The sequence below is a fragment of the Adiantum capillus-veneris genome, chromosome 2, assembly GCF_014529385.1.
Source record: "Adiantum capillus-veneris isolate H3 chromosome 2, ASM1452938v2, whole genome shotgun sequence".
Classification (NCBI taxonomy): Eukaryota; Viridiplantae; Streptophyta; class Polypodiopsida; order Polypodiales; family Pteridaceae; genus Adiantum; species Adiantum capillus-veneris.
In genome coordinates, this window is record NC_140932.1 from 147,434,554 (window position 1) to 147,448,211 (window position 13,658).

Genomic DNA, 13,658 nt, shown 5'->3' on the forward strand with positions numbered 1-13,658 from the left:
GCTTCGCACTCTGCCATTGCTTTGAGTCACTAACTGTCCAATGACAAAATGGTAGCTGCACATTTTGCCACCGTCTTATAGTACACGTTGGATCCCGTAACACTTTCGAGCATACCCAAACCGACAGTTTAAGAATGCAGTTACACATGTACTCTTCAATAGAAGCAATCACTATATCCTTGACAAACTGACAAGAAATACTCACTTCTATAGCACTAATCAAACTTTTGGACATTCCATAAGAGCAATTGCCAAACTGACAATCTGTACAGCTCTAATATTCATGTAACAGGTATTTCATTCGAGCTCACTTTAAATACCATGTACATCATTTGTTTCAGAAGCCATTGTCACACTGACAATCCATGTAGCTTTGAAACTCAAGGGGTCAAGGTAGGTTGCAAATCGAAGGCTTCCAGGTAAAGTGATAACACAGTTGGTGACTCTGCAAGTTCACCTTCTTCCATCCACTTAGCATCCATTGGTGGATAGTTTCTGAACTTTACCAAGTAACGCCTAGCAATCTTGCCTTTCACTTTCCTTTCTTTGTGTGCCAAAATCTGTTCAGGGACCAAGATCTCGTCAAGTTCCTCGACTTCCGGCTGATCTTCAGCTGGCATATCTTCTGGCACATCACCCACATAGGGTCTGAGAAGACTCACATGAAACGCATTGTGAATCTTCCAACTGTCAGGCAATTTCAGCCTATATGCAACATCACTGATTATGTCGCATACTTGAAAAGGCCCATAGTAACGCATGCTGAGCTTTGGAAACAATCTTTCCTTGCCCTTCATCTTCTTTAACCTTGCCTTTTCAAAGCGTAAAAGCACCCAATCACCAAGTGAATATACCACTTCACGACGGTGACGATCAGCTGCTTTCTTTTGCTTTGCCTGAGTCCTTTCTAAGGCCACTTTGACCTTCTTGTACATTTCATCCATGTCCTGAACATACTTATCTGCTTCAAATATCTTGTCCTTTGTATGCAGTATGGGAGGAACTTTCTTGCCACCTTCAACTATCTCAAAAGGTACCTTGCCAGTTGATGAATGCACTGTATTATTGTATGCATACTCCACCAATGGCAAATACTGCTCCCACTTTCCTTTATGCTCTGACACATAGCACTTCAGCAGATCTAGGACAGTAGAATTTGCCTCTTCTGACTGCCCATCTGTTTGAGGATGAAATGACGAAGAGAATTTGAGCGTGGTACCCATATTCTCAAACAAGCCTCTCCAGAACAAACTTGTCATGCATGGATCACGGTCGCTAATAATCGACTGTGGCATGCCATGATACTTGAAAATATTGCTCATAAACAAGCGTGCCATCTGATCTGGCTTTATCTTCTTCCTGACAGGAATAAAATGAGCCTGTTTGCTGAATCTGCAAATAATGGTCCAAATACCATCATTTCCTGTCTGCGTTCTCGGAAGATCAAAGATAAAATCCATAGCAATACTTTCCCATGGTTTATCTGGAATAGGTAGTGGTTGCAATAACCCTGGTGCCTTTTGCCTGTCAAACTTGACCTTTTGGCATATTAGGCATTCTCGCTTAAAGGCATCCACATCTCTTCTCAATGTAGGCCAGTAGAAGAATGTCTCAACCGCTTTAACTGTAGCATCGATACCACGATGCCCTGCATACGGTGGGACATGACTCTCTTCCATAACTTTGCGTCGCAATGGCTTTGTGACACACAATCTGCCATGCATCATCATGAACCCGTCTTTAAGAAGATAGTGTTCATGACGTTGTCCATCCATTAGTTGCTCGAAGACCCTTGCAAAATCTTCATCATTTGCATACTGTTCTCTCATATCATCAAGTTCATGATGATAAGGAATCGACACAGCTGAAATTTGTGGCTTCCTTGACAAGGCATCAGCCACAACGTTCTTCTTGCCTTCCACATGCACAATCTGAAAATGGAACATGGACAAGATATTTGCCCATCGCATATGCTTCTCAGATAACTTTGTTTGTGTCAAGAAGTATCGCAAGGTCTGATGGTCCGTTTGGACAACGAAATCTGCACCTAGCAGGTAGTGTTTCCAACTTAAGAGCGCATGAATCACAGCCAGTAACTCTTTCTCATAGACCTGCATGGTCATCTCTGGCCCTTGCAAAGTTCTGCTCTCATAGGCTACTACCCTGCCATCTTGCATTAGCACAGCACCAATGCTACTACCGCAGGCGTCGCACTGGACCACAAATGACTTCCTAAGATCTGGCAACACAATGACTGGATCTGAAGTCATCTTTTCCTTTAACTCTGTACGGAGGCATAGGTTGTGGAGACTGCATGTTCTCCGTCAACTGTACAGGTGTTTCCATTGACTGTGCGGTATGAATCACCTGTGCTCGAGGCTTAACAGGCTTTTGAATATGATCCAGTGACCCAACTTGCTGAGACGGAACAGGAGGTTGCAGAAAGGCTAAAAACCTTGGGTTCTGCATTACTTGTGTGAACATAGCCACAACAGTAGCCAACTGGGTCCTGAATATATCATCATCAGTCTGTGGTGGTCTTGAGGACTCACCCACTTCATGTGTCTGTTGACCCTGTGAAGAGGAAACCTCTTCAGTCACATCATCTGGTCTGTCAGCCATAATTACAATTCCCTGTTATTGAAATTTTACCAAAATAGGTGGTATCTAGTTGTGGATACATGTAAAGAATTCCCAAGACTCTTCTTTGTAATTTACCCTCTTAAAGGTTAAAGAAATATTGAAAGGGGCACCAATTTTGGGGCCTACAGGTTGTTGGCGTCTGCTTGGAGCATTCTAGCTTCCGAGCCGTGTGTGTGCTTTAAGTGTTACCTTTGCAAAATTCTCTCTGTGTGTGTGAGTCTAAAGTGAAGTAAAGAATTTTGGGTGAAAGCCAAAGTCTACCGACCTACGGGCAGGTCTCACAAAACCATCCTGATTAAGTTGGAGAAGACGCTTTCTATAGAAAGCCATCTTTGTGCCTAGATCGTGTGCCGGATGTATCCAAGTGTTCCTGGTGTCTAGCTGAGTTTGGTCTTAGCGAATGACCCGGTGATCTTGGAGTGTGTAAGAGTCAGAGAGGGTGGATGTAACAAATTGCTTGCGTGTCAAAGCCTAAAGAATGGAGCCAACTTACAGATGCCGGTCAAGGGGCCTAAACCCTAAGAAGAATAAGCAACAGAAGAAGAAGTCGTACCAACTTATGGGGACCCCGTCCGATGGGGCCCCAAGTGACACAAAGGATTAAAATGAAGCAAGACCCGCACACACACAAAAACTGATGATATGGCAGATTTCCGAAAATTGCACTGCCATGATGACGTGGCATGCTGTACGAAATTCCGCGTTTTGTGTTGGTTTATGATGTGACAAGCTGTACGGATTTTCGTAAATTACGTTGGCAGCTTTTGGCATTGCTTTTTGGACCAAAAGCTTTTGAGTTTTGAAGGCTTTTCACTATAACTGCTTTTCAAGCCAAGAGCCTTTAAATATGTGGTTAGGCTCATTCTCTGGCATGCTTCTCGGAGAAGGTACCGGCTTGCACTGTGTTGATGCAATATAAAGAAATACCGAAAGGGGCACCAAGGTTTGGGGCCAATACTCTCTGGGATGGAATTCCGCCACTCCGTGTCGCGTGTCGTCTCTCTCTTTGAATTCAGTTGTTATTAAAGTGCTAAAAGTCTGTCCAGTCTGTTCTTTCTATTGGCACCTGGTGCCCGTCTTGTGACAATGGTGTCAGAGCATCAGAAAAGCACACCAGTCCTACAAAAGAGCAGACAGAGCTATTGGAATTTTTATTTGAGGTATCTTCGCCCTCCAATGCGGACTTATTAGCCACTCCGACCCTTACTTCATCGCGCATCGGCGCGCTGCCGTCTTCATCGCAGTGTCTTACAGGGGATAAGCCATAAAGAACCCAAAACTTGGAATTCATGTATTCAGCAGAATGTTTGCAGTTTCTACTCAACGAGCTTCAGGACATTCTTTCACGGCATCCTCAGCAGAATCTTCCGATGTTGCAAAGGTTTCAACAATTTTTAAACTACATGTTACCCCCTCTGATGCCCCAGGTGGTACCTCCTCCTACACCTGAAAGTACGAGAGCTTCCAACCGGCAACCTTCTCAGCCATCTGTTCCGATCGGGGGAGTCTTCAAGAATATGGTGCAGCCATCTGACCCTGATCCAGTGCAACCGCCTTTGCCACCGCCATTGCCCCCACCTCCACCACCTCCGCCACCCGGCTACAATGTTTGGAGCCCATATGGATACCCTTATTATCCATACATGGGACATGCGTCTAATCAACCCAAAGATTTTAAAGATGGTGGTACGACAGTCAAATTTTTCATTTTTTCGGTGTGAAAGATTGCAAGAAAGCATTGCAGTTCCTACAGCAATTCGACAACATCTATGCTTTGGGGAACTATACAGAAGAATCGAAGATTTCTCGAGCAGCGGGATTCCTTGAAGATAATGCTATGCAATGGTGGAGTTCAATCGCGACACAACCGCATGATCCAAGGACTTGGCAAGCTTTGAAGACAGTTTTTGCACGTAGTTACATGACTTCGATGTTTGAAGTCCGGATTTTGGCAAAGTGGGGCAACTTGAGAATGCTTGCTACGGAAACCATGGACGACTATAACCAAAGGTTTCTTGACGTGTACCTTCCGGTGTCCTTCTTTAAGTTCATTCTCTTGGAGGACTAGTGCAAGAGCTACACCATTGGACTACCATCACCATTGCAGGAATATTGTCTCTCCAAGCAAGTCTGTACCATGCAAGAGCTTATGGACTATGCCTCGGTCGGCTACAAGCTCATGAAAGGAAAGTTGGAGTTTACCAGAGAAGAACCTCCGGCCTCTAACCAGAACTCCCGGCAACAACGAACAAATTCTCGGGAATCCCGTGAAAACCAACCTCAGCGGCCTCGTGTGACACGTCGTCAACGAGACGCCTTGTTACAAGAAGGCCGATGCTTTGAATGTTTCCAAACAGGGCATACATTCAATACATGTCCTGAGGGAGCCTGGACGTCCTCAATGCAACCTTCTGCTCCCACGACAGATAGATCCCCGCGACCTGCTCCGGCCAAGAAGGCTAGACCTGCTATTGGACTAGTAGTCAATATTTATGGTATACACCTCGAGAGTTTTAATGAATTATGCAGAGCTAATGGAAAAGGCAACGGCAACGGCTTGAAAGCCCTTATTTTCTTTGACCCCGGAGCTACGGAGAACTTCATTCATCCAGAATTCTGGAAGCATACGCACTTTGATTATGATGCAGAGGATGGAGAAATTGAAGCTGAGCTAGCCACGGGGCAAACTCAGAAAGTGGTACCACTCATTGGTGCACAACCAGTGATTATACAAGATTATCATGGAAAAGCGGATTTCCACATTATGAAGTTGGGCAATTGCGACGTTCTCTTGGGCAATGTCCTGGCACGACAAGAATGATGCAACTCTCCAAGTCCGGAACCGAACCATCACCGTGATGCAGAAGGGCAAGTCCGTTGTCCTCAAAGTTCGGTTGTCCAAACAAAACCCTGAATGACCTCTCTAGTTGTTTTCTAGTTAGATACTTTTGAACATTGTTTGAGAAAGTATTGTTTGAACTTTGTTTGAAATGGATGCTATCTGTTTTAAACCTGTCTTGGTGCCGATTTGAAATGTTTGACTTTGGTTTCAATACTGGTTTCATTGATTGGTGATTTTTGCTCGCGGGTGGAGAAGTGAGAAATACTGTTTTGGTATTGTTTGAATCTCGGAACGACGCAGGCCGATGCTTGGGGAGCATTTCGTTGTATGCTAGAAAACCTCTGAACGACGTAGGCCAATGCTTGGGGAGCGTTTGGTTGTATGCTTGAACCTCCGATCGATGCAGATTGCGGTTTGGGGAGCGTTTGGTTGTACAGTCCTCTGAGCTCATGGCCCGGACCTTTTTAGGTTATTTGCGGGGGGAGTGACGAGGTAGTCGTTGAGTACTTCATATTGCAGACCGTTTGTCTCAGGGGAGTGCTCAACGGCGTCGTTTGTTGTGTCTTGTAACATGCATATGTGAGCATTTGTGTGGCATTGTGATGTGTCAATTACTGAATATTCCTAATTGGATGAGATTGCCTAGGTATATAATTTTAGTGTATCAAGACACCCGTGGAAGATCAATATGGTCTGAGTGTGATGGCTAATTTTACTACGCCGGAATATCAAGAGTTTCGATGTGGACGAAAGGAGAAGCTAACTCCTTGATCAAAACAGCCAAAAGGAGAAGCTAACTCCTTAATAAAAAGAGCACACTGATTGTCCCTTGGAATGTCCCTTGGAAATTTTTTGAGCTAACTTGAGTTGTTTTGCAGATATGCTGTAATCGTGGACGATTACTCTCTTTCAAGAAAGGGAGATGTAACAAACTGCTGACGTGTCAAAGCCTAAAGAATGGGCCTCGGCCAACTTACAGATGTTGGCCGAGGGGCCTAAACCCTAAGAAGAACAAGTAACAGAACAAGAAGTTCTACCAAGTTATGGGGACCCCGTCCGATGGGGCCCCAAGTGACACATGATTAAAATAAAGCAGGACCCGCACACACACAGAACTGATGATGTGGCAGTTTTTCGAAAATTGCGCTGACATGATGACGTGGCTTGTTGTATGGAATTGCGTTGACATGATGATGTGGCCTACGTTGGTTGATGATGTGGCATGTTGTACGGATTTTCGTAAATTATGTTGGCAGCTTTTGGCATTGCTTTTTGGATTAGAAGCTTTTGAGTTTTGAAGGCTTTTCACTATAATTGCTTTTCAAGCCAAGGGCCTTTAAATATAAGGTTAGGGCTCATTCTCCGGCATGCTTCTTGGAGAAGGTGCTGAGTCTGGAGTACCGGCTTGTACTGTGTTGATGCAATATAAAGAAATACCGAAAGGGGCGCCAAGGTTTGGGGCCAATATTCTCTGGGGTGGAATTCTGCCACTCCGTGTCGCGTGTCGTCGTCGTCTCTCTCTCTCTCTCTCTCTCTCTCTCTCTCAATTCAGTTGTTATTAAAGTGCTAAAAGTCTGTCCAGTCTGTTCTTTTCTATTGGCACGTTGTGCTCGTCTTGTAACAGCGGATCCAATGAGTACTGGAAGGGGGGCAATCTGTCCATATTGAGCCCATGTACCTAAAACCATGATGTCATCTCTCCGTACCCGCGTGCTGTATCTCCTCGCATAGCTAATTGTCGAGCGGACTCGAGTGCTAGGTGGGCATATCTATCTCTGGGGAGATCCCATAAGCGGATGTATAACGGAGATTGATGTGGGGAGCGCCTTATCCACTAGCGGGGGGGGGGGCAGCTAACTCTGCTCGAATAATCTCATGTGGTACTGAAGCATTGGCTCTAATAAGCCGTGAGATCATAGAGACCAAAGGCTTCTCCATGTTTCCTCATCCATTAGCGTGACCTGACCTCCCATGGTGATCCAATGAAGGCCCCCACACTTGAACTCCATAGAGCAATGGGGAAGCCACCGAAGTGTCAAATAGCCAGAGCTTAGTGCGAGGCTCTTGAAACTGAATCTGTGCACACATCCTCTCCAATCCACCCAATGTTGCATAGGCTTTGGTCTGTCTAGTCTCTGCTGCTCTCCTCAATGAAAATGCCGGTCCATTAAAGACCACCCCAAGGTAGGTGTAAGCATGTGTATACTCCATTGTCTCATGGTCGTATGTGAATGCGGGTGCTGATGTCCTGATCCACTGTTGGGTGGTGTCAAACACCACTACCAAGGTTGACAGACAAGTGGGCAAATCTATGCAAAGCATCCAAGTGACGTTGCATCGCCTTTGGAGAGTTTGAGATCAACTCAATATCATCAGCATATAGCAATAGCCGAATCCATGTCCCTGCCAGCTGTGCACCCCTATCACCATCTCTCTCAACATAGTCAGAAACCTCATCCACAAATAGTAGGAGAGAGCGGGCAGCCGTGCTTCACCCCAATAGTGCAGTGAACTAATGTAGATAGCCCCTCTGGAGTGCGTACATGCCCCACTACTCACTTGTATAATGCCATGATCCCCCCAAATCAGCTGTGTGGGTACTCCCATCTCCTGTAGTTTGCGCATCAATCTAGCTCTGGGCACTGTGTCAAATGCTTTGCGGAAATCCACAAAGCTACAATAGATCCGTCTCCCACGTGATTTACCCTCCTCAATAATGGCTCTGAGTGTCAAACCTCTCTTGAACTCTGCCTGCCCAGCTGGGCGTATACACTCCCTCTCTGCTCATCTACTCAGCTGCTGCTCAAGAATGGATGCAGACAACCGTGCCAATATGTGTCCAATCATGATATATATATAGAGCACCCAAATTGTTGGCAACGGCTAGCTCTGCAATGATAAAATATAACTTTGGGGGGGGGGGGGTTTGCTATATAGGGATGCCCTCCACATGCTTGACCCACTCCCACATATACCACACGACCCATAAATATCGGGGCACCCTAATAATATGCCACGTCATCATCAGTGAGGACTAGCGGACATAATTGTGTCAGTTGGCACAGTTAGGCCACGGGAAAACTGCAGAAAACAGAGATTCTGACCTGGGGGAGACGTAGGAACAGGGCTCCTGCCTCATGCCAGCCTCCTACGGGGTGGGCACATGTATGGCTTGTATGCTGGAAAAGGTACATCTACCTCAAATATGGCTGGGCACAGCCACAAAACAGCCCTCAGTCCCCACTTTACTCCTGGGAGATACTGGAGCCACCACAGGACAGAAGATGCAACTCTAAACAACTACTTTGAAACTCTAAACAACTACTTGCTTTGAGAGGAGTTTCCCATGTGTTTCTCTATTTAGAAAACATATGGTGAATAACTTGTGCATAAAGCAATCCACATAGAGGAATTCAATAAAAGCTCCAGCGAGAGGGACTGGCGTGTTATATAAGTCGGTCGTAAAGCAGTGCGACATCATCAGCGAGTGTCGGTATAATCACCATCTCAGTATAGCCATACTCTGCTACGTCATAGCTGCTTTTACAGATCTATCCAGCTGTTTGTACAATCGATTAATTCGTGCAGGCTCGATGCATTAATTTTAAGAGTTGTGGTAGGGTTTCAATGCAGAGACGTTGGGTTCAGCATTCGGCAAGACACCGAGAAAATGTAGGGAGCTAGGTGGGCTGGACCATGTAGCATACTGTCAGGTTTGAGTTAATGTGGTGAGACTTGCTTCCAGTTTACGATCAGTGTTACTTTCAGTGAGCCCAAACTTTTTGATCACGTTTTAGCTTTGGGGATGTGGTCAAATATAATTTGGCTATGTTTGAATTGCAGGTGAATTCTGGCTTGTTGCAGGGGCGACAAAACCGAGTAAAATTTTTCTCTCATTTGTGAGTGGAATACATTGGCATGATGTCACATGGGAATGGCTTGTAATGTGGAACATTGTATAACTTTTAGCTTCTCAACAAATCCTGATCATGTTAATGAATCCCTTTGCTTGAATGGGAAGCCAAGGAGGTGAGGGAGATCGTCACACAATGAAGGTTTGCAGAGGGCAACACAAGAGTGTGTGAGGCAATTCAACATTCTTACTGGCTTTGATACTTAATTAGCCAGTGAACAATGCTCCATTCTCTGGGAGAACATCTTTCAAGCCCTTGCTTTAGGACATCTCTTTTCTATTGGAGGGTTGAAGTTTCTCGTGTGCATTCTTTGACTCGAAAAGGATTTTGTGTTGCCATTTGATACCCCGCAGAAAAACTATTCATGCGCAAGCGTCCAATCAATTTATAGCAACAGATCTTTTGTCACCCTTTTCTCGTGCTTTGAGGGGGCTTTTAATGGTGTCTTTGTGGTGCCATTTGAACTGTGTGAAAGAGTTGAGGTTACAATTGGTGACTGTTGTCTGATATCATTATCATGGTGGCATAGGCATGTCAGAAAGTGGCCCAATGCAGGAGGTAACCTGAATGCTTGATAAGCTGTGCCTGCGTTGGTAGTCTCCAACTTCATTGGCGCCTGTGGCACTTCTCGTCTTGACATGGAGGGGGGGTTTAATGGCTACACCATTTATTAGGGGAGGTTCTACATTTACCTGACGTTGTCTTTGGATGAAGTTTAGCCAAGATATGCCTCAGGCCTTAACAAGTTTGTCTGGCCGTGTGATTGGTTGAGGCAGACATATCATACATTGTCACCAAATTTAGCCAAAGATATGCCTGTGGCCTTAACAAGTTTGTCTGGTCATATGATTGGTTGCAGCCGAATCCACATATCATACATTGTCACCAAATTTAGCTACATTTGTAGACACAATGTTCAATATATGCTGCATAAACAACGTCTCCAGTGCCTGTCTAGGGTGTTAATGCTTACAATGGCATTAGCCTTCAACAAGGCTTCAAGTACTGGTGGCAGAACATTCTGTGTATTGCGAATTAGGCATAGGGCTTAATAACGTGGTTAGCTTCAATTTATTACCCCTGCTATCGTGTTGACATCCTGGTTTGTGATGATTGTAGGAAGGGGTGTTAAAAGGACATTACGATTACTTTTCTCGTGCCCCTTATGTTTTCGTTTTTCCTTTCGTTCTGAGTGGGACATGGAAGGCATTGTTATTAGTGCTGTGATGTATTGTTGTCAAGCGGTTGTGGTACTATTGCTGACTAGTACTTGTGATGCACTTGTTCGCTAGTAGTGGTGCTCTTTCTTGTTATTCCTTGTATGCTTGCCAGATCCATTTTTTGTGACTTGGCTATATTCTATGGTAGTATATGATCCCCTTGGTGGGGTGTCCCCTTCAAGACTATTCACAGACATTGTTATGGTCCTTTCAAGACCATCCACAGACAGTTTTATGGTGAAATTTGTGCGTGCATCCAACTGACAATCAACCCTCCCTTGACCAAGAAAATTTTCATGGGACTAGCAATGTCCTATTAAGTGCTGGCAAGAGAACCGTTGCAGTTCAATACCTTTATAGAAACTTAGCTCCAACTTGAAAGCTCTCTCAAATTTTAGTATGAAATGAACCGCCGAGCATAAGTCAGCAATTGACCATCTTGTTTGGTTTTCTGGTTTCTGCATTTGTGAAAGAGCAGCGGCAACAGTCCTTGAGTTTACATTCTGGAAGCTCTCTCCTAGTACATGTTGAGAAGATTTAAGTGTTACCTTGGAAACTAGAAGTTTTTGAATTTTTCTTTTACGATCACTGTCTTGCTATGTAACCTTGGATGAATTAAGTTTGTGATTATTGGAATAGCTCATTTTTGTTATAGATAATGCTGGCCTTGGATTTTTTGAGATAAGAAATATGGATGTACTCCGACTTTACAATGTTGATATCCGTAGAGAAAATAGACTTGAAGAGATGAGGCAAAGTCAAGGTCTGTCTAACTTAGTGTAATGATTACTTCTAAAGGAAGTCCTTAATTGTGGAAGCAATGTTCTAAGTATCGGAAATTCTAGAACATTGATTTTTTGGAGGGGGTGAGGGCAAGTAGACGATGGCCTTACGAATCCTCCACCTTAATCTTGAATAATTTGAGAGCAATCTAGTAGTGTGGGGACCTTGGTTGCTGTCTTGGATAGTACATTGCTCAGATTGTTTATCTTGGTCATTTGTGGACGTCTTCTAGCCTTGTGATGAGAAAAGTGTTCGAACTCTCATGTCAATAAGATTGGATACATGATCCAATTTTGTCTTTTATCTATACCTATGGTTAGGAATATTAAAAAGTGAGAATGAACCAAAATTGTTACAGCCTTGAGATTAAAGATCTCCTCCAAAGGTTGTCGCCCTGTGGACGCTGAAGAAAAATCAGCTCAATTGGAGAACCCGAGCCAGCGTGTTGTTGGCGATGTTGCTTGGATGTAGAAGCCTGCTTTCGTACCAATTGGTGGAAATACAATTGTAGAAATGCATGTGACGATGGATAAGATGAACTTAAGAGGACACAAGATAGAAAGTATTATTACTGAGTGTGCCAGTACAATAATAAGGCTTTCCCTAGAGTGAAAGGCATATATACAAAATGAAAAAAAGCCTCGTAAAAAGGGAAAAAAATGGCTCAGACGGTCCTTAGCGTGTTCACAGACATGCCATAATAAAGGTTTATGTTTGTAATTCTCTCTCTCTCTCTCTCTCTCTCTCCTGATGCTTGTATAATAAAGGTTCCTAGTCATCTCTCTCTCTCTCTCTCTCTCTCTCTCTCTTTTTCAACATTGAGGATTGTGTAATTAAGGTTCATGTTCCATTGTAGGAACACGTGTGCACTCTTCTTTGGCCGTGCATCTACACATGTCTATTCAACATCATGATGTTTAGCCATATTTTTGTTACCATATATGTGATATTGATGTGTATGAACACACTTAGGATAAGACACTAGCCAAAGTTTAAAAAAGGACTCTTCTAGTCCAAGTTTTAGAAACGATCAGGAAATTGCCAAAAAATGACTCCCCATAGTATAGAATAGGTAGTGTTTGCAACTCTTGTACATGAGTGAAAACATGCATAAACATGTGCCAAAAGTAATGGAAGCAGTATACCAAATCTTGACAGGGATATCGCTCTTAAAAGAGCTCAATGGCACTTTAGATGCTTTTAAAAAAAAAGGATTTGTCAATGCATAGACCTACCATCAAAACATAAACTAGTGCAAAACTTGTATCTAGCAATGTGTAATCCTTGTGCCTATAGAATCGTGCACATTGTGTACAAGTGATGTGCAAACAGTGTGGTAGCGAGTGCAAAACTCCACCTACAATATGAGAGAGAGAGAGAGAGAGAGAGAGAGAGAGAGAGGACGAAGGAATTTGTGATAAAGGGTACATTGAGAGGAAGGTGCTTTGTGTGTGTGTGTGTTATGTGTAGCTGTTTTATTTTAATATATAAACACAAATGAAGATACAAGTTCAAAAGATAGCTGGCTTTAGAAAAGTGACCAAGGGCAACACAAAACAACTCAATCTTAGAATAATTTTTGTACATTGTTGTAAGAATGAGGTCTCGTTCTAATATACAAGTTTGACGGATGATCTGTGTTATCTGTTTCATAGAGTGATAAGAGTTTGGTATGTCAAAGGCGGACACCAGCTAAGCCATAAAAATCCCAAGAAAGGATAGAGTCCTCACTTGCATCCATCTAAAAAAGACAACAAATACGTTAGCGTTGAATGCGTTTTACAGGTGTCAACGGACTGTATTAGTTGTTATGCATGTCCAACTTTTTTAACTTAAAACTATTGTCCGAAGTGTTCATGTATTCCAGTGCTTTAATTCATTCTAATGTTTGTAAAAAGATTATTATTCCAATGATTTATGGAAGTAATTATATGTATGGTTTCTTATCCCAATTTTTATTAGACCTTAAATAGATATCAACATACATATCATTCTGATCAGAAGGCCACCACCCCTTTTGATCCAAGTGTCTTCATCTCCATGTCAGCACATAAGTCACCCCTTCAATACCATAAATTACTTTGCAAGAATGTCAAGATCTAACTCATCTAGTTCTTTCAGGTTATGTATACCTCTTTTAAGTATAAAGCCATAAAGTAACCTAATCTATGGCATCAGAGACCTCCCACAAAAAAAAGTCTTTTGTTTGGTTTAGGAATCAAACTCGGCATAATATATCAAGCAAAACTAAATCTC

General features: G+C 43.4%; 1 protein-coding gene across 4 annotated transcripts in view; it reads left to right on the forward strand.

Moving 5' to 3' along the window:
* The window catches only part of LOC147463817 (RNA polymerase II degradation factor), a 76,498-nt gene extending 66,060 nt beyond the window's left edge, over positions 1-10,438 (forward strand). For 3 of the 4 annotated variants that reach the window (XM_086491348.1, XM_086491379.1, XM_086491370.1), the window contains exon 14: positions 9,329-9,807. The gene's annotated coding sequence lies outside the window, so the exon portion shown is untranslated. Of the gene's footprint in view, positions 1-9,328; positions 9,808-9,928 lie in introns of those variants that run through there. The other variant, XM_086491357.1, reaches the window with a different exon arrangement.
* Positions 10,439-13,658: the final 3,220 nt, after the last annotated feature.